Source organism: Polypterus senegalus, chromosome 12 (assembly GCF_016835505.1).
Source record: "Polypterus senegalus isolate Bchr_013 chromosome 12, ASM1683550v1, whole genome shotgun sequence".
In the NCBI taxonomy this organism is placed as follows: Eukaryota; Metazoa; Chordata; class Cladistia; order Polypteriformes; family Polypteridae; genus Polypterus; species Polypterus senegalus.
In genome coordinates, this window is record NC_053165.1 from 18,797,327 (window position 1) to 18,819,915 (window position 22,589).

The 22,589-nt window shown below is 39.2% G+C and overlaps 1 protein-coding gene and 1 non-coding gene across 4 annotated transcripts in view; one reads left to right on the top strand and one right to left on the bottom strand.

Moving 5' to 3' along the window:
• pcbp4 (poly(rC) binding protein 4) overlaps positions 1–22,589 on the top strand; it is a 181,772-nt gene that overhangs the window by 36,510 nt on the left and 122,673 nt on the right. The window lies entirely within an intron of this gene.
• On the bottom strand, positions 11,512–11,624 carry trnal-uaa. Its single transcript has 2 exons — positions 11,588–11,624; positions 11,512–11,557 (listed from the first exon to the last, which is right to left on the bottom strand). It is a non-coding gene; the product is annotated as a tRNA-Leu (tRNA).

Sequence of the window (22,589 nt, forward strand, 5' to 3'; positions counted from 1 at the left end):
AGATTTTCAGCAAGCTGGATCTGCCCGTCCATGTGGACACCCGCAATATGCGGCCGCCAATCAATTGTGTTTGTCTTTAATCTGGCATTATAGTAGAGTGTTGGCTTCCTAGCCAGTAGTTCTGTGGTGAAATGACATGTATGTTGCCTTCCTTTCCTTCAATGGATGTAGAAAATACATTAGCATAGTATATACATACAGAGGAGTCGGAGTCGGGGAGTCGGAGTCGGAAGATTTAGAAACTGAGGAGTCAGAGTCGGAGCATTTATCTACCGACTCCACAGCCCTGTTGAACAATACAGTACAATACAATTTATCTTCATGTAGCCCAAAATCACACAAGAAGTGCCACAATGAACTTTAACAGATTCTGCCTCTTGACAGCCGCCCAGCCTTCACTCTCTAATTAGAGAAGGAAAAACTCCCCAAAAAAAACCTTTGTAGGGAAAAAAAGGAAGTCAGTTCAAAGAGAGACCCCTTATCAGGTAGGTTGGGTGTGCAATGGGTGTAAAGAAAAGGAGGTCAATACAATAAAATACACAGTACAGAACAAAAGTAATCCTCAATACATTATAATAGTAAAAACAGAAATATTACAAGTACTGAGCAGAATTCAACAGTAGATGCTATCCCATAATACGATTTGGATTTGTTCAGAGTCCTGGAGACCTCAGCCATCAAGCTGCTTCCCTCTATTGACCTTTCCACAGCTGAGTCAGCACTGGGCCAGCCAATCCGATGAAAGGACCCCTCTACCCGCCGATTCCTGTGATCCTCCATCACCTTTACCTTAGGCAGGCAGACAATTTGGCAGAAGGGCAGTGTCACCAGGTGACACATTTGAGTACTGAGAAGAGAAACAGAATAGGTGAGGGTTAGTAACAATTATAACTATCATGTTACTTATGTTTTAGTGCTAATGACTAACAACAGTGATGCAGTATGCATAGTCAATCAGCAGCTCTAGTCAGGGTAAGCTAAACTGAAGTAGTGAGTCTTCAGCCAGGATTTGAAAGCTAAGACCGAAGGGGCATCTCTTATAGTAGCAGGCAGACCATTCCACAGTTTAGGGGCCCTGTTTCTGTTATTTTATTAATCCTTGGAATCATAAGCAGCCCAGCATCTTGAGATCTTAATGTGCGCTCTGGTTTGTAAGTCAAAAGGTCAGACAAGTAAGCCGGACCTTGGCCATTTAATGCTTTATATGTTAAAAGGAGGATTTTAACATCTGCCCTAAACTTAACCGGGAGCCAGTGTAAGGATTTAAGAACTGGAGTTATGTGTTCGTATTTTCTTGTTCTTGTAATAATTGTTGCAGCAGCATGTTGGATTAACTGGAAGCTGTATAAAGGAACAGTTTGAAACATCCAGTGGACACCGAATTGCAGTAGTCGGTAGACTGTAATGAGCTCACCTGGACTCCTCAGTTCTTTATGAGGTTTAGATGTAAAATGCATCTTTGTGCCCATTATACATCATTTGCCATGCCTTTCATTAATTCTGACTAATAACTGGAAAAACAATTTTTATGTACAATTCAGATTGGCAATAGGATAATAAAACTGCAGATATAGGCTATGCAAGTCTTCAACTTCATAGGATGTTAGATAACTTTAACTTGCCCTCGATTTTCAGCTCCTTTTTGTGTTTACCATTTTCATCCTTTGTTGAGTGATTGGAATTCATTAATAATGGAGGATGTGGCCAGCTTGGTGAGACGCACGCAGCTAACCCTGCTGAAGGATGGATTCAAAGATATGTGAGTGATAGTTGAAGGACAGGAGGATGTGATTATATGAGAAAAGGCTGATAAGCCAATTCAAAGTAGAGCCAAGTATCAGGGAAAAACATTTGCTGTTGCAGTGCAGCCTATCCACAGAGCTCTCAGTCTTCTGCCCATGGATTTGTTATATCATCTACATGACACTGTGCTGGTAGCTCATTTCATGGAAATAAATAGAACGAATATAATGATATTGCATGGTTTGCTGTCACTTTCCAGGCTGTATAAGAGGTACGTGTCCACCATCAGCGCTTCTCTTACGTAGCATATGGAGGTTCCACACTCTTGTGTTACCTCACATTTAAGACATCTAGACTCAGGCTGACTGTGTGTAAAGTCCCCTTTCTCCATATGCCATCAGAACGCATTAGTTGATAATGTCCATAAGATGTAAATTGATAAGCGAAATGTATTTTCTTCCTGTAAATTTATGTGTTGCTAATTGAGTTAACAGGAATCTGCCACCAACGTTGTTAAACAAAAAGGCTTACTGCCAGCACATAGCTGGTGCCCTTCACGACACACTCACTGAATTGTGGAGAGCAAAAAATCAATCGATTTCAAAGGACACACCAAGCAATTGGAAATTAGCAGTGGAGAAGGGGTCTCCTTTCTTTGGGGAAAAGGGACATGTTAGAGCAAAGCAAAAGACAAAAATGTATAGCCAGCTATTCAATGTTCGGTGGGCTCAGTGCTTTTATTATTGATTTATTACAAATGCAAACTCATCCCTTCTGCTCCTTATTGACATTGGCTAGTGTCCCCAAGCTCTTGTTTTCCGGTGTGCAAAACTATGTTATGAGTTTACATCTACTGTAAGTGAGAGACTCCATAACTGTGTGCAGGGCTTCATTTTCGGTGTGGGACTGGGTGTATTGCGCCTATTATTTAAAAATTTCTCATGTTTAAATGAACAAAGTAAAAAACTCCCACAGTGCTTTCAAGGCAAAAAATGTGCCTTTCATTTGTTAAATGTTAATTGGCGAAACTCACCAACGCTTTTTTTTACAGCAAATACGCTGTGTTTGCTGGTGACTTTGTTCATAGCATATTGCCAATGCCCCATGATGCTTTGCAAGGCCAGTGTGACATCACAGAGCTGTGGAAGCCACACACAGCATTTTACGCATGCGTACTTCCATCTCAGGTTTTACGTCGCTGCCCAATCTGCTTTTCACATGCATGATGTCTTAATTCTAGCCCGCATGTGTTAAAAAAAACACAATTTTGATTTTGTAGGTCACGTTAGATCTTAGAACTTAATGTGAATATTGTTCTAGATAGATAGATAGATAGATAGATAGATAGATAGATAGATAGATAGATAGGTACTTTATTAATCCCAAGGGGAAATTCACATAATCCAGCAGCAGTATACTGATACAAAGAAACAATATTAAATTAAATAGTAATAAAAATGAAAAGAATTAAAATAAAATTAATGTTCGCATTTACTCCCCTGGGTGGAATTGAAGAGTCGCATAGTGTGGGGGAGGAACGATCTCCTCAGTCTGTCAGTGGAACAGGACGGTGACAAAAGTCTGTCACTGAAGCTGCTCCTCTGCCTGGAGATGACACTGTTAAGTGGATGCAGTGGATTCTTCATGATTGACAGAAGTTTGCTTAATGCCCGTCTCTCTGCCACAGATGTTAAACTGTCCAACTTTAATCCTACAATGGAGCCTGCCTTCTTAACAAGTTTGTCCAGGCGTGAGGCGTCTTTCATCTTTATGCTGCCACCCCAGCACACCACCGCATAAAAGAGGGCACTCGCCACAACCGTCTGGTAGAACATCTGCAGCATCTTACTGCAGATGTTGAAGGATGCCAACCTTCTCAGAAAGTATATTCTGCATAGATTTATTGTTTGTTGAATCTTCAAAACTGCTGCATTAAGATTGCTATACTCCTTGCTATGTGGCGCAGATCAAGTAGTGGACAAGCACCACCTTCGAGTACATAACACTGATCCCTCGCACCACAGGCATCTCTCTGTGTGCCACTATGCACATTACCTGATGATACTCCATAGCTGGAACAGGGACGTGCATATGCAGTTGGTCATGAAGCCTGGCACCCAGTCAAAACAAACCTTAAAGGAGACCTCCCCTCTCCCTCCCAGAGTCAGAAAACACACGATACCCTCTGAAATTATAATAAAAGATATATTATAATATAAAGGCCTTGGTATCTTTTTGATGAAAGAAAAAGTATGAAGTGTCGGCATAGACAGAAACAAAAAAGACGTTCCAGCTTCATCTGACTGTATAGAGTAGTAAATCTTTCATTGTTATTCTTTTTAATTCACTGGATTTAAGGCTTGTTTTAAATCTGCATCACGTTGCTCCCCTTCTCTCATAATAACCCAATGGACAGCCGATTAGTGTCCACTTTCTGCTTTTTGGGACAGCCGATCACTGCCTGGAAGACTGAAACTCAGTAAGCGAAATGATGTTTAACTTATTTGTTGTTGCATTTTGTTTGTAGTTATCTTTCCATCTGTGTCTTTTCTTGTTTGATGTGTGGTGGCACACTGGTTAGCATTGCTGTCACCCAGCTCAGATCACATTTTTGCCCGCGATAATAAGTCTGGCATAGCTGATAGATGCTTTCCTTTCCCTTTGGAGCAATTTAAAGACCATTGTAATCCATTCAAAACTATTTCCCCATTGACTTCAGTGCCTTTCAACAAGTTTGGCGAAGATCACGAACATTTCTACGATTTTGACAAACTCAGAGCGACGTGAACTCCGCAGGATTTGCTCATCACTAGGGACCAAAAGGACTATCCATATTCTAGCCAATGGCAGAAAATGGAAAACTGGAAGTCTGGCTTGTTAGGAAGTCATCAGAAGCATTTTTGCTTTGTTTTATTTTGTTTCCTGAACATTATTGATAATCATTTTAGTTTTCAAATTTTTTATCATTATGGTTTAGATTCTTGTCTTGTTTTGACTAATAACTTCGAACAGCCCTTTGACTCTGATAACCATCTTCAATAATCTGTGTAACAGACCCTTGCTTCTACTTAAGATGGCTCGTCTTCTGGACTCCAAAAGGAAATGTTTGCTCATCTCTGCCTTTCCCTAATTATCATCCAGCTCAATTGGAGTGTCCAATTTAAAAATTACAGGAATGACTAATGCTGCCCATGCTCTCAGTGGTGTGTTGTCTTTGAACGCCTTTAGGCGCAGGCTTATTTAGACTGCGTTATTCCAAGAGCAGCTACTGGGCTCTGTTTTTGATTATTACCATCAGACTGTCTAATGCCTCCTCTCTCATGCTCATCTTCATCCTAATTAGTTATAGCAGACATATTGGCACGGGGACACTATTTCTGTAGTAACACTGCAAATCGATCATTTAATGTACTAATGCATCTGCACATTATATGTACACTGTGGTTTCTGGGCATAGTTTTGGGACTTGTATATTGCTGTGTGCTGTTTTTCCGAGGAGCAGTTTATGTTCACTGTTGCTGCGGTGAATTTTCCTTCAGGATCAATAAACTTCTACATACCTTGCTGACTACAGAAGTGTAATAAGTGAAGAAATTATGAAGGCAGTACGAAAGGCTGAAACTCTAGTAATGCACTTTCTGCTTGACAAAGCAGGCCCACACCCATACGCTTTGTGTTAAAGACAGGAGAGGACTGTATTGTGGATTTGTGCCCTGAAGGCTTTACCATTTGTGATTGATGTCAGTGAAGTCCCATAATGTTTCAGTGCTACTGAAATGCTACTGATTTGAGGCCTTTTTTTCCTGGTCTACCTAACAATCAGTCCATTGTTAAACAAAATGTGTGTGTAAATAAAATTACGAAAAAGAAGGGTGGACACGCAAACAAATGCATTTCATACCAAATATGCTTGCGACACTCGCTTTCAATGTTGAAAAATTCTTGCTGTGGCCTACAGCAATGAGAAACAGAATAATAACTAAATTATAGACAGTGCAGTGCCACTCACGCCCCCACATCTCCTGATTCTTACAGCTCCACCAGTGAAACCTCTCATTTACTCAGCAGAATTCTCCACAGCCTTCCATCGCATGTGGTTTATCCTCGGCTTAATCTCACGGAGGATTTGAGGCTTTTCTGTCAGCTAAGCAGAAAGACCCTTTTGCCCTGGGCTGAGGGGTTATAGTCCAGTTAAGTGACCTAAAAGAACTTACCTAAGCCATTAGTCACCACACTTTGCAGGCTGTATTTTGAAATAGTGATTGATATAAGATACACTTGCAAACAGATCCAGCGACTATGAGACACTTGAGGAACCATGCATTCTAAGCTTAACTGAAGGACCTCCACATTATCAGTGATTTAGGATGAGTAGTGCTGGATACAAGGGCCAGAGAAGAGGCCATATGTCACACAGATCCACTCACGCTTGTCATGGGATGTTCATGTTTTTGGTATATTCACTCTTCTTCGGGAAGACCAGTCATATGCAATGTTTTTTATGGGGTTTTACCCTCTATGAAGTCAAGAAGCAATTCTCAGATAGTTGCCTCCACGTTGTAGACAAGCCATCTATTGGGAGTTTTTTATTTTATTTTACAAAGATGGTGATTTTTTTTTACGCCAATTTTAAGCCAATTTTAGGGTCATTATGAACTTTAGAATATTAGAAAAATTATGACAAGAACAGGCCATTCAGCTCAACAAGCTCACCCATCCTATTCACCTCAATTGTTCAAAATAACTTGAAGTCAAGACTGAAGGTCCCTAAAGTCCTACCGCCCACCACGTACTTGGTCACTTATATCAATTAGGGTTAGGGTTAGGGTTAGGGTGCCAGTTGTGACAGTATTGGGCACAAGTTTATAATTGATTGTATGCCTAGGGCAGTAAAACATTTTTTTTAATTTTAGGGCCGAAATCGTCTAGTTTTTTTTTTTTCTGTGTTTTGTGTTTAAGGATCAACAAGCCTACTGCTTTAGATTAAATTAGGGATTCCTAAAAGGGCCTCATGCAACTTGCTTCATTTGAACATACAGCTTGGACAATTTTCTGAATGTTAACGAGAAGCAAATCATTTGCATTGATCATTCCGCCTCATGTTTAAATTAATGGCTGTTTAAACCTGCATTATGTCGTATGTAACAGTTCATAATCCTCTCATAACCTGTGTGTTTGTCAAATCAGTTTATTAGAATATTTTATGAAGACTTTTGTCAAAACGTTTTATTAGGACATTTCCCTATATGTCATGAATGCTTCTAGGTGTGTGGTCATCTGTTACATGCCAGAACCAGGAAAGGCAAACAGCTGAAAATGTGCATGTGCTGCATAAAAAGGAGAACAGGTGATGCCATTCAAGAGGTGGTGCATCCAAAATCCGAGAGATGAAGAGAGTTGTGTACAAACTAAGCATTAATGGTATGAAGATAGTAATTAAATTTTCCACCATTGGTGCAGGTAACCCTTATTGTCTGGAGAATTAGTGTATGATTTCCTCTAATGACTTCAAGCTTTTGATACCCATCCTTTTTGTCCAACCCTAATTGTCCAGTTGTTGACTTTGCATCAGACAAATATGTCAAATGCCTTGGGTACAAACCATTTCAAACCATTAGTCAGCTATCTGCAAGTTGCTTTCCAGTCCTCCTACGCTTTCTCTTACTCTGTTTGTGGTTGCGTGCTAACAATGTTCCCCACTGCTCTTTGTTAGTATGTAATTTTTTACTGTGCGGCCCACTTAGTTTATTATCAAGTAGTATCCGACTATACTTCCTTAGAAGGCTGGCGTCCTTCAACATCTGCAATAAGATGCTGCAGATGTTCTATCAGACGGTTGTGGTGAGCGCCCTCTTCTACACGGTGGTATGCTGGGGAGGCAACATAAAGAAGATGGACGCCTGACGCCTGTACAAACTGGTGAGGAAGGCAGGCTCTATTGCAGGCACGGAGCTGGACAGTTTGACATCTATGGCAAGAGCGACGGGCGCTGAGCAGACTCCTGTCAATCATGGAGAATCCAATGCATCCACTGAACAGGATCATCTCCAGACAGAGAAGCAGCTTCAGCAACAAACTGCTGTTACCGTTCTGCTCCACTGACAGACTGAGGAGACCCCACACTATGCGACTCTTCAGTTCCACCCAGGGGGGTAAACGTTAACATTATACAAAGTTATTGTCTGTTATACTTGCATTGTTATCACTCTTCAATTTAATATTGTTCTTTATCAGTATGCTGCTGCTGGAGTATTTGAATTTCCCTTTGAGATTAATAAAGTATCTATCTATCTATCTATCTATCTATCTATCTATCTATCTATCTATCTATCTATCTATCTATCTATCTATCTATCTATCTATCTATCTGTCTTAGTGCAGCTTTCAGTGAAAAAATAAAGATTGAGGACCTTTGGATTAAATGTTTGCCACTTTCCAGTTTTTAAAAACTACAACAGTTTGCCGAAATTGTGCCCAATTAGATGTTTCCACTTTGGAAGCCCAAGGCCTGCCTGTGGCATAGACAAGAAAGATGTTTGCATGGGGTGTATCTTAGTGGTGAGGTCATTCTAATATAGCACTGGCTTATAGAGCAGGTGATCTAACAAACAGAGTCATTTTGACAGTTAAACGTTTAGAAAGTACTCTGGAGCTGCGTAATATGGACTTACAGGACACCATATTGGGTGTTGTGCTGGAGCCAGCCTCATTTGGTATGTGTTTTGCTGTGGTAGGGTCCTATAGTGACGATATTTTCCCCTGTTTACCCTTTATTACATAAATCTTAATAAAATGCACCAAATCCCATAATCGTTCCACACAGTTAGGGTTGACTGCTATTGTAGTTTAGTTTTCAGTCTTCATTTTACATCTCTAACACCAGTCAACTACAATGGGTACCAGAACATGCAGGAGAAAAAGTTACATGCATATTCATGTGTTATAGATAGATAGTATGCTCAAAATGTAAGCAAAGTACAAAGGTTAAATAATATTAAAACAACCTGGATAATAGGCTGCCATGTGGCTCTCTGTCTTATTATGTTGATTAGCCTCTAGTCCAGCTTGGTCTTTTATCCCACATGGCATTTGAATGGAGTGGCAGAAACAGGCATCATTGCCTATCCTCCTCCTCTTAGGATGGACAGTGCTAAAGAGGGAGACGGAGAATGCCTTTGCTTGCCTCATTCAATGTTAATCGTCTTTAAAACATCTCTTGCATGAATGGGAGTGTGTAGTTCCCAATAACTCAGCTCAAGCTGATTTAGACCCATTTCATTGAATGCTTTCCTCCTGAAAGGGTGAAGGGGTGCCTGCCTATCCCTTCCACTCCAGCCACCTGTATTCTCCCAGGCTAGCTGGCCTGGCCACTCAGTTCCTGCTTTGGACTTTCATCTGGAGATACCTGCATGCAAAAGTCTTATCTTGATCTGGTAAGTCATAAATGTCCTCAAGGAAGGACTTGCTTAGACAGATTCCCTGCATTTTAAAATATGGTATTGGTAGACATTAATAAAACAAAATTACTCTGCATTACAGTATGGTACAGTATATTGCAGTATATTATTCTTTCATTCATAATTGGAACAGGTCAACTGTGCCCCACATAACACTTGGCAACCACTCTTCATTTCAGAAATGTTTCAAAACCAGTTTACACTACAAGACAAGTTATGACAGGATCTGCCAAATCATTTACATTTAATAAGGTACCCAGGACTTAGCTTTGTGGTGTGCTTGGTACTTTACATTTAATAAGGTGACTTGCCTACTTGTCTGCCTACTTTCTTTTTTTTCTAATTAATGGCAGGTTCTGGAATTTTTTTTAGTGTCAAAAATCAGGATTAAAAATCAGCCTACTAGTGCAATTCGTTTCTCAGCAGCTTCAGTTGTTCAGGCCAGGCCTAATTAAAGACACAGGCATTGCCCATGGCGTGATACTGTGCAGTTGCATCACACAGGGCTATGAAGCATCCAAATTACTCAGGACTGGATGTGACGCAGCCTAATTGCCCAAGGCTTTACCCTGGGCTTTATATTGCGCAGTCGTGTCACCTAAAATTTAATACGATGCCATCTCATTGCAGGTGCAGGAGTGGATACTGTGCTGTTATATTAACTCAGGCCTAGGCACTATAAAACTGCACTGATGAAGAATGGACACTATGTGCACATTTTATTCAGGATTAGAAAGTATTCACCCCCTTGGAAATTTTCACATTATTTTATTATACAACAATGAAAACACAGTGGATTTCATCTGGCTTTGCTGATACTCATCAACAGAAAAGGACTGTTTATTGTCAAAGTGAAAACAGGTCTCTGCCAACTGGTCTACATTAATTGCAAAAATAAAGCATTAATAAATGCTATGCTATTGCTAGGTATTAGGAATATCACAATCCTAAAGTTTTTGTACTTGATGTATCCATACCAGTGAAATGTTATGATACTCAATACCTTTTCAATGCCACAGTAAAAGTAGAAATCCCATTCAACCTCTTTTTATTAAAACTGCCTCCATTATTCAAGTTAAGAATATTGTAGCTTTTTAGATAGAGATGACGTGTGTAAATACTGCTAGTAAGACCCTGGTAAATCTATCAAGTGGTTACTCAGTATCAAAATACATTGTGTGATTGACGCTGGGATCCCCCCAGTGTAACAACAAATAGGTTAGGTTATAATCTTCAGGAAATTTCAAGTTTATAAAGATTGATAGTATCATGGACTACCTGATTTATCTCACCATTTGCACATTCTAAATTTATTCTCTGATGTGTTTTTTTCCACAGTAACCAAAAATACTGTATATAATCAATACTAAAACACAAAACCTCAATATTTGTATATCTGTACTGTTGAATTTGTAAATTCCAAACTAACTTTATTGGCCAAACTCCTTAAATGTGTTTTTCTAACATTTAAATCTGGTTTATCTTCTGTTATATTTGTACCATTTGCTATTCTTAAATTCATATTTGCATCATTAGCTGACTAACAAAAAAACCAAAACTTACTAAAGGTTAATGTTTAACAGATGAGTCAAATTAATTGAATTTTGAAATCTTACTGACTCCTGGTGCTTTAATTGTCCAAATCTGCCCCTTCGTTATTTCAGATCCCTTGTAAAACAATTTTATTATTTTACTGTCAAAATATCATACAGTACACGAGTGCTTAGCCTGATGCACAAATTCAGAATTAAAAGATTAACTGGACTGTCTGTTAATTAATATAAACCATTCAAATATATGGCATATGTGTTTTTAACTACATTCGTCACATTTTAGGCTATACTCATGAACAGTAGTTTGCCTTCAAAAACCAAACATAAATTTAGTGTCTGCATATTCATATTTAGCAGTGAAGTACTTGTATGTCATTTTGCACTTCTCAGCAATCATGCCATTCTTTTCACAGTCCATCCATCCATTTTCTAACCCGCTGAATCCGAATACAGGGTCACGGGGGTCTGCCGGAGCCAATCCCAGCCAACACAGGGCACAAGGCAGGAACCAATCCTGGGCAGGGTGCCAACCCACCGCAGGACACACACAAACACACCCACACACCAAGCACACACTAGGGCCAATTTAGAATCGCCAATCCACCTAACCTGCATGTCTTTGGATTGAGGGAGGAAACCCACGCAGACACGGGGAGAACATGCAAACTCCACGCAGGGAGGACCCGGGAAGCGAACCCGGATCTCCTAACTGCGAGGCAGCAGCGCTACCACTGCACCACCGTGCCGCCCCAAAATGGTGTCAGGAGTGGGATTTGAACCCACGTCTCCATAAGGAGACCAGAAGACCCAGAGAATGGGGAAAGACCTGAAATCCTTAAGTCAGGTGCCTTAGACCACTCGGCCATCCTTCTTTTCACAGTACATGTTTGAATTGTTTGAATCCTTTCTTAATTTTTACATACTACATCTGTTGTTAGCACTGGCAATGTGCAGATGTGCTAATAACGATCAGAGAGTGAATACAGAGCTTCTGCTCCTTAATCGGTACTGTGTTGGACATTATATTAAAAATAGATTAATCTCGCCTTCATTACATCTCCTCATACAAGTTTGTGACACTGGAAGTTAAATGATTATAACTCTCATCTGATCAGTCACATTATTTTGCTCTCGAAGCGCATAATAATCTACATCTGAGCTAACTCTGTAATGAGATAAAAGTGGCAGTAATGAAAGCTTGTGTGTGTGTATGTTTGTTTTGGCCTCTTTTGTATAACTATAAGCACAGTTCCTTCAATCGCATGCTGAAATTCTCTGCCTTTGAACACAAAGCCCCTCCAGACTTCTATGGTTTTTATCTTTAATGTGTGTTGATGTGGTGCTGTATCATCATCTGTAGGAGAAATTTATATGTAGCTTTTACTCACGTGATATGTATGCCTTCTGCCTTCTACTTGCCATCACACATGATTTCAGCACCAACCTTCACTCATTACTACCAATACTGTAAAAAAGCTACAACCGCTATGTTTCTGAATTTTTGGTATTAATCTGCTAATGAATGACAGTCCTTGTGACATCACTAGTATACAGCAACAACAACATGAATTTCTATAGCACATTTTCACACAAATAATGTAGCTCAAAGTGCTTTACATGGTGAAGAAAAGAGAAATAAAAGACAAAGTAAGAAGTTAGAATAAGACAACACTGATTACATAAAATAAGGTCCGATGGCCAGGGTGGACAGAAAAAACAAAAAAAATCTCCAGACAGCTGGAGAGAAAAAATAAAATCTGCTGGGGCTCCAGACCATGAGACCACCCAGTGCCCTCTGGGCATTCTACCTCACATAAATGAAACAGTCCTCTTTGTATTTAGGGTTCCCTTAGAAGGACTTATCCTTCCAGTATCCACAAAAGCGTTCACCGCATGACATCAAAGATATAAAGGTCAGTGACATGCACGTCATCTTTGTTCAAGATTGTAAATACCTAAAACGTTTCTTTCGTGCTGTCTTAGTTTTTTGACTTCCTTTCTTTAAACTTTTATTCAGGATCAACTTGACTGATTATTAGGGTTTTGTGTTGTTTTTGACACATTGATTGCTATAATATAATGGCTTTGAATTTTGACCATTTTTGACTTTTGTTTCATCTTCTGGTCTTGTACTTAATTACTGCTACTTCTTTGTTTGCAGGAAGTTAGGATCTCTACAGTCACATTGCTGATGATGCAGTGGAGATACATTAGTAAGGGCTACATATAATACAGTCATGTTAGGTAGGACAAGATATAATACAGTTGCATTACTCAGGGTGTCACTTTGCCAAGCGCTGGGTAATTGCAAGTCCTAGTTATGTCAGATATGACCATATAAGGTGCAGTCCTATCACCCAGGGTTTAATAATTTGTGACATCATTGCAAAGAACCTAGAAATGTTCTTTTTCAGACCCTCATTTATATCCATGCAAGAATCATAGTTCACATCCTTTTTATCCTCCATTTTTTGCATTAGTACCAACCCACTCCAGATTTACTAGGTTAAAAAAAGAGGTGGGCTTTTGTAGAAGAAACTGTTTATTAAATTATACATTTGTTCTAACCTAAAGAGCAAAAGAACATAAGAAATTTGACAGACAAGAAAAGTCCACTTTATCCATCAAGTTAGTTTGATTATTAAAGAGCTAAGCTGTCCCAGTATCTCCTCCAGGTACTTGTTAAAGGTTGTCAAGGTTTCTGCTTCAACTGCATGTCTCAGTTGTTTATTCCAGATTCCAGTGTAAATAAGTTGTTCCTTTCTTCGGTTCTAAATGCACTTTCACTTAATTTCTAGTGGTGTCCTTAAGTGATTCCCCCTGAAGCTGAAGGAATTCTGCTGGATCTGTCGTTTCTATTACTTTGAGGATTTTGAAGCCCTGGATTAGGTCCCCACACAGTCTTCTCTGCTCAAGACTAAACAGGTTTAATCCTCTGAGTTTGTCCTAGTAGGACATATCCTGAAGTCCTGGTTGTTCTTCACTGCACGGCTTCAAGTGCTGCTATATCTTTCTTGTAGTGTAGTGACCAGAACTTGTACACAGCACTCCAAATGTGGTCTTACTAGTGCTTTATATAGTCAAAACATATTCAACCGTTTTTACAACATAACCTAACATTTTATTTGCCCATTTTAATTTGCTTCCACATATTGCTTAGAAAATTAAAACATTGTGTCAACATAAACCCCTAAATCCTTTTCAGAGGCTGCCTTTCCTGTCTCCTTCTTCTTCTTCTTCTTCTTTTGGCTGCTCCTGTTAGGGGTTGCCACATTGGACCATCTTGTTCCATTTCTTCCTGTCCTCTACATCATGCTCTGTCACACCCATCACCTGCATGACTTCTCTCACCACATCCATAACCCTTCTCTTAGGCCTTCCTCTTTTCCTCTTGCCTGGCAGATCTATCCTTAGCCTTCTCCCAATATACTCAGCATCTCTCCTCTGCACATGTCCAAACCAACACAATCTCGCCTCTCTGACTTTGTCTCCCAACTGTCCAACTTGAGCTGACCCTCTAATATCCTCATTTCTAATCCTGTCCATCCTTGTCACACCCAATATAAATCTTAGCATCTTTACCTCTGTCACCTCCAGCTCTGTCTCCTGTGCCACCATCTCCAACCCATATAACATAGCTGGTCTCACTACCGTCCTGTAGACCTTCCCTTTGACTCTTGCTAATACCGTCTGTCACAAATCACTCCTGACACTCTTCTCCACGCACTCCATCATGCCTGCACTCTCTTCTTCACCTCTCTTCCACAATCCCTGTTACTCTGTACTGTTGATCCCAAGTATTTAAACTCATCCACCTTCGCCAACTCTACTCCTTGCATCCTCACCATTCCACTGACCTCCCTCTCATTCACACACATGTATTCTGTCTTGTTCCTAATAACCTTCATTCCTCTCCTCTCTAGAGCATATCTCCACATCTCCAGGGTCTTCTGAACTTGCTCCCTACTATCGCTACAGATCAAAATGTCATCAGCAAACATCATAATCAACGGGGACTCCTGTCTAATCTCATCTGTAAACCTGTCCATCACCATTGCAAATAAGAAAGGGCTCAGAGCCGATCCCTGAAGTAATCCCACCTCCATCTTGAATGCATCCATCACTCCTAGCGCAGATCTCACCAGTACATATCCTGTGCAACTCTTACGTACTTCTCTGCCACTCCTGACTTCCTCATACAATACCACAGCTCCTCTCGAGGCACTCTGTCATATGCTTTCTCCAGGTCAACAAAGACACAATGCAACTCCTTCAGGCCTTCTCTGTACTTCTCCATCAACATCCTCAGAGCAAACATTGTGTCTCTTGTGCTCTTTCTTGGCATGAAACCATACTGCTGCTCACTAATCATCACCTCCCTTCTTAATCTAGCATCCATTACTCTTTCCCATAACTTCATGCTGTGGCTCATCAATTTTATCAACCCTGTAGTTACTACAGTCCTGCACATCCCCTTATTCTTAAATATCGGCACCAGTACACTTCTTCTCCACTCCTCAGGCATCCTCTCACTTTCCAAGATTCCATTAAATAATCTGATTAAAAACTCCACTGCCATCTCTCCTAAACACCTCCATGCTTTCACAGGTATGTCATCTGGACCAACGGTCTTTCCATTCTTCATCCTCTTCATAGCTGTCCTTATTTCCTCCTTAAAAATCCTTTGCACTTCCTGATTCACTATCTCCTTTCCTGTCTCCCATCTTGTATTTATAATTGACATTCTTGTTGCCGATGTGCTGCACTTTGCACTTATGTACATTAAGCTGCATTTTCCAGGTGTTTGCCCAGTTCTGAAGCATGTCAAGGTCTTTTTGTAGTGTTTTTGCTGCCTCCTCAGGGTCTACCAATACCTATATCTGTGAATTTTGCAGGTTGCCTAACTATAGCAGAATCAATGTCTTTAATGTAAATCAGAAAATGTAATGGTTCATGAACGAGGGGACCTAGGAGGGACTCGAGTGATGTCCTCACTCCAAGTGGATCATTCTCCTTTTATTTGTACTCTTGAGTACAGGTTGACAAGCTTTGCATGTCAGTGAGTGACAGTGAAGAGCACAACCAAAACTCAATTAAAACCAACGTCAAAGAGCATCAGCAGTCGTCTCAGCCGGTTCCAGAGTGCTTTTCTTTGAACACTCTAAAAGAAGACTTTTACTCTTGTGTGTTTAAGATTTCATGCTTTATTTGAGCTGGCTGGCTGTTGTTTTCTAATTTTTAAACTTTGTGGCTTCACTAGTATAGTCAGAGGCTGACTTCTTGGTGCATTGAATCACTCCTGCCAGAGTTAATTGCTGTTTTCAATCTATATAGTTAGGGGGAAGGAGTTCTGAATACAAATCACTGGGCTTTGTAAATCAAGAAGTAAGACAAGCACTTGTTAAATGAATGCATGTTAATCAGTTTCCTTGCATCGTGGCTTTTTATCAATTCAAAGGTTTTTCTCTTTTCCTTTCCTTCTTAAGCTGTCTGTCACCATGATGGACAACTGGCTACTGGCCTCTTTGATGCGACATAATAATCAGCCATTTTACCACCTGCAAGAACTGCTAGCATCACAAATCCATATTTAAACATAGACAACAGCAGCTGATGTCAAAAAGAAGAAAAAGAAAAAAAAAAACCTGAAAATGAATTACTTGTTTGGAATCCTAAGCAGGATTAGACTTTGTAAAAAAAAAAATGAGAAGAAGATCGTTATTTTCCCAGTGCATAACTGAACTGTGTACTCATATCATCGTATGCTAATTAAATCCCAGTTGAACTGAATACTGTGAAGATGCAGTCTTTAATCCCGACTCTTCCTGAAATGAGTCCATTTTGAGCTTCACAGTTGCTACACACACATTATCAAACTCTTACAAACATAAAAATGGGTAGCTATAATAGTTTGTATCGTATCTTATTTAAACGTGTAGTAATCCGGAACTATTACTAACGTTGCTCATTTATTTTATTTTATTTTTCTCAGAAAAAATGTCTGTGTAATGGACTGCCTTCTGAGTTCCTTTATGCACTAATTAGTGCAATTCAGACCACAGCACAGTGTGAGGATCTGATTATTCAACATGCTGCTGTGTCGGAAACTGCAGACCATTAGGGAGCATTTTCTCACATTTTTTTAATAAATGAGACAGTACAAGTTCACTAAAGAGAGATTGGCAATTAGTTTTTTTTTTTTTTTTACTGAAGCTTGAATTTAATACAACCAATAGTAGTCCTCTGCTGACCATTGCCTTTTTATAGGTCTCACAACCAAGAACTTAAGAACATATGAAGTTTGCCAGATGAAGTAAGACCATTCGGTCTGTCAAACTTGTTTGGTTAGCTAATAAATAAAGGACTCAGTATCTTATGCAGATACTTTTTAAGTTTTTCAAGTGTGCTGGGGTGGCAGCATAAAGATGAAAGACGCCTCACACCTGGACAAACTTGTTAAGAAGGCAGGCTCCATTGTAGGATTAAAGTTGGACAGTTTAACATCTGTGGCAGAGCGACGGGCATTAAGCAAACTCCTGTCAATCATGAAGAATCCACTGCATCCACTGAACAGGATCATCTCCAGACAGAGGAGTAGCTTCAGTGACAGACTTTTGTCACCGTCCTGCTCCACTGACAGACTGAGGAGATTGTTCCTCCCCCACACTATACGACTCTTCAATTCCACCGGGGGAGTAAATCACGAACATTAATTTTATTTTAATTTTTTTCATTTTATTACTATTTAATTTAATATTGTTTCTTTGTATCAGTATACTGCTGCTGGATTATGTGAATTTCCCCTTGGGATTAATAAAGTATCTATCTATCTATCTATCTATCTATCTATCTATCTATCTATCTATCTATCTATCTATCTATCTATCTATCTATCTATCTATCTATCTATCTATCTTTAATTATGCAGTACATGACTTGACTGTTTGTCTCCAAATCAAACAACTCTTTGAGTGAACAAGTGTTTCCATATTTCTGTTTTAAATACATTTCATCTTACCGTATACACTCGCGTTTAAGTTCTTCCTCAGCTTGATTTTACCATATAATTCCCAGTTTTTTATAAAGTCGAATGCGGAAAACTCACGCCATTGGCCCAAGAGATTATGATATTCTAATGCCCACCTGAGAGAGTAACCACGGAGCACACTGCCTTTATTTTTTTCTATGTGTTGCGCCTACGTGACCACACGGTATTACCCAAGCTATTCCGAAGAGACGTCTGCTCTTTTTTGTGTTTTTTCTATCTCACACCCTCATACACCTTTATTGTAAGAGCATCCCTTATCTATGATGGGGCATTCGATCAGAAGAAAATATGAAGCTGGTTTTAAATTAAAAGTCGTTGAAGTGGTGAAAGAAATTGGTAACTGCACTGCTGCAAGAAAATTCGATGTATCTGAGAAATCTGGATTGGAGGAAGGAAGAAGATGTAAAAAAAAGAAAAAAAATTAAGTGTTGTATTTTTGAACAGGCGTGTAAGTCGGGGTCTGATTTTATGATTGATTTTTTGGGTTTCAGGACCCGACTTATACGCAAATATATACAGTGATTTCCACTAGTGTCCTTGCATGCATGATGGTGGAAAGACTTCTACTGGATTTACAATATGCTGTTGAGGCCTGAATTAGGTGCCCACCTGGCCCCCTCTGTGTCAGACTAAACAGGTTGAACTCCATGAGCTTGGCAGTGGAGAACATGCTCTTTAGACCCGGGATACCCTGGGTTTCTCTACTCTGCACAGTTTCCATTTCTGCTATGTCTGTACTGACAGAACTAGGGGACAGTAGTTTAAAGTAAGTAGCGTATATGACACGGATCTGGGGTCTCATTTATAAAACTCTGCGTGGATGGCAAGGATGCAAAATGTTGGGCACACCAGAACAAAATCATATTTATAAAACCTGGTGTACGTACACTTGTAAATGTGTGGATGTGAATGCACCACAGACACCGCTTGGTCGACACCCTGAAACAACCATAAATGGACTATGCTAATCAGCCATGTACATATGCCATCATTATGCTGCAGGCATTCATTAGCTGGTAGAGAAGTCCCTTACCTGGTACTATGCTGCAACCACAACTTAGCATGGAAGAGCATGCATAGTATTATAGCGCTTCTCCTCTGTATTCTGGGGGTCGGGGAAAGGCAAAATGCACCACAGTCTGAGCGGGCACATGTAACGATATGACCACTCTTACAATGAATAGTATTAGTTATATGAAAACCTGTGGGTTCAACCAATTTACCTTACCATCAAGTCTGCCATATTGTATCAGGAACAGAATGTGTGCCACAACGTTTGTCAATCACATGTTGGCATCACAGATGACTTGTGAATTATTAGAACGTCACTGCTAACGATTAATAAAAACAGCTTCATTCTCGCTAGGTGCCCTTAATGCAATATGAGCGCAGTAAAGTTAGGAAAACTGAACACAGCTGTATATTGTCTTTTCAGGGTAGCAAAAACATATTATGATTTACAGTATGTATGGTCAACCACATCATATGGAAGCTAAATAGAGTGCCACATTAGTCAGTTAATGGCTTCCTACACAGAGGACAAGATGGCGTTGAACCTCGGCTGAAATATTACTGGCATGTCGGGTCAGTTCCCTGAGAAGTGAAAACAGGTAACCGATATAAACTGAAGAATAACCGAAAAAGTTCTTCAATGCAAATACACAGTATTGGCCCTCTTAAAAGGGACCTAAAACAGAGTCTTATATATCATATTCATTACTTTTGAGGTATTATATGTTTGTCACATTAATGAACATTATAACAACGTCTCGGTGATATGAATTTTTGTGCACTTGAGTCTTCACTTAGCTGGTTTGGCTGCATTTCCCTACATGTCATCATTTCCCAGTTTCTATAAAATGTTGTGTACTCTTCTAGAATTGCTGTAAATCTATGGAAGTTCTCCTGTCATGTTTTCTTCTAAATCTTAACTTATGTGCGGAAAGTTGCGTATGCACATTTTAGACGTGTGCAAACTTTACAAATCTGCCTCCTGAAGTTTGATCTTTGTGATTAGCAAAAAATGAAATGGAATGAAAACCTTTCAGAAAGGATTTACACTACTTTTGTAACCATTGTGTTGCAACTAAAACCACAGTATCTTGCTCCTTCCAGTTTGAGCTCGAATGATAACTGCTCTCTAAACAACAGCTACATTTCTTTTTGTGTTCTAGTTCTCCTCCTTCCCTTCACAAGCTGATAAATGCACTGAAATGATGTGAAAAGTAGCACAGCAATCTATTTGGTTGCATCTGTCTGACAAATTTGTTTTTATTAATTTTGCATATGTGGGTCACATTCATGGTAAATATCGGTATACACTTATATCAGTTAGAACTCTCAAAAATTGTGAACAGCCTAATAACAAAATTTTTTTTTTTATTTTTTAAAAAATCAGATATGAGGCATCAGAACAAAGTCTAGTTTAGCTTCAGTGTGAATATAACCTCAAAAGCCTTGTGTACATGACAGCTTTTTTAATAATAAACAACAGCACCCAAAAAAAGAAATATTTACATGGGAAAACACTAAATATGGGAACCTACAAAGCTGGAATACAACCATTCACTGCCAGCGAAAATGCAAAACTGCCGGTACACCAGCTCACTTCAAGCCCTGGCTGTACATGCACTGTATTTAAAATGGTAAAGGGTAAAATTTGCAAAAATGTTAAAAAAAATACAATAAACAATTAAACGTCGTTGTGTAATCAATACATTATATTTTCCTAAAGCTCAAGTATTGGTCTTGTAAATTAACTATCAGACATTTCAAAAGTTCCAGAATTCTATAGATTGTAGTAAATAGCTATTTCACTGTGTCAGTGTGGATCTTAGTAAAATCAGAAATTCATTATTAACTTGGGTATTGGTCCCAATTATTAAAATTATTACTTGTTCCCCCTAAAGTTCTATCTATCTATCTATCTATCTATCTATCTATCTATCTATCTATCTATCTATCTATCTATCTATCTATCTATTTATGCACTGTTTTATATTTAAACAATGTGGATGGCCATGTAAAATATTTTTTGAGGTTTCGGATACTTATATCAGCACTCCTTCTGCTGAGACTGGCTGAGTCTCTGTTACTCAGATTTCCCCCCATTTCCTTTATTTTTTTTCTTTGTTCCATTACTGCATTATAATGAGAATATGAAACCCCATGAGGGTGAACAACAAATCGATTGAGACATGTTTCAAGTACATCAATCAGGTCTGAAGAGGCTATGTTACACTGTAGCTTTCTTCTGCAGTCCACTGTCCTTCTTTAACATATGATAAATGGGAATTATTCATTTTTGTACAGCTGATAAAGCTTTCCACTTATTATTTCTGTTAGAATCTATCCATTCTTTAATTTTCCTGCTCATCTGGTTTAGTGTTGCAGGCTATTTCCATTAACACTTGAAAAATAAAATAACCTTCTAAACTTTGGTCCAAATTTTTTTTTAAATAAAGCTAAGCTAAAAACAAATAATAATATTAATTTGTACATATATTCAGATATGTAGTGGGCATATATTGAGACAGGTGCACCCTTTGATGCCATTCAAAACAAAAGTAAAACGACACCAGATAAATGCTATTTATAAAAACGCTAGGAGTTGGATATGCGGGTAGGAGAACTCGGCACTCAGAAAGACCCTAAACAAAACAAATCCTGCTGCCCACCTTCCTGCTATGTTACAATTATACACTGCTTCTTATTCCAGCGATTGGTGAAAACATTAATCAACCTGATGAAAGGGTCAGGCTACTCCACCACAGGAGGTCCTGAGCTAAGGCCCTAAGATCCTACTACACGCCCTCAGCTGGTGGAATTCTACTTCACATGTTCATGATTTAGTAATTAGCAACTAGAGTGCCCACTTTAATATTTGTTGGCTATTTCTGTGTATATAAGACAGACATTTTATAAACAGTAATGATTTGGTGTTCCCAGCCAGGTTAATAGCAGCAAATTTCTTGACATCCATGTTCAAAAAGGAAATCATTCTAGACACAATCTATACCTGTCTTTACAGAGTGCTCACGCTTTTGTGGCCATTTTTGATTAGCAGCAGCTCTTCTTGAAGTATCTGTATTCTCACATCATATTTAATAATTGAAGTTAAATATGGAGTCTGAAAGCATGTTTTGTGCTTAGCTCAACTGTGTTTCTTGGTGAAGCCTAATGGGCTTTCAGATTTGCTTTGCCGCAGTGTGGCAGCGTACAGGAGCCTTTAATGACCTTTTAAACTGCAGCAGTATTCGATTTGACAGTGATCAGGTTTCAGGATGGAATAATGATCTTCTGTAGTTAAAGAAAAAATCCAAAGTGAACTGCTGTATAGCTTTTTAAAAGACAATGATGATAGGTTCCTTCATATTTTCATGATAGAGGGCATCTGTTCGTTGCACTGCTTCACACTGTTTGCGGATCTTGGGTCTCTGTTTTTATGGTCACCCAGTATTTACGTTGCTTTTTCCCAAATGCTCTTTTTAGTTTCAAAAATCTAAACTCCTTGTATGTCCCGACAAATTAATTGATGATTCTAAATGGGTCCACCCTGGGTATGTGCGTCTGTCTCTGTACATTCTGGCATCTTGAGTTGGTTTCTTCCTTACCCCTGAGGGTGGCTTCTGGCTTTCTCTGACCTTGAATTGAAAAATGTGAGTTCAGAATAGCAAAATGAATGGGATTTTGCTACTGAAATTTTGAACTGTATGTTGTATTATCAGTTTAATAATGGTGACTAGAGTTTTCAAGAGTCAATTAAACGTCTAGCACTTTCATTCTTAA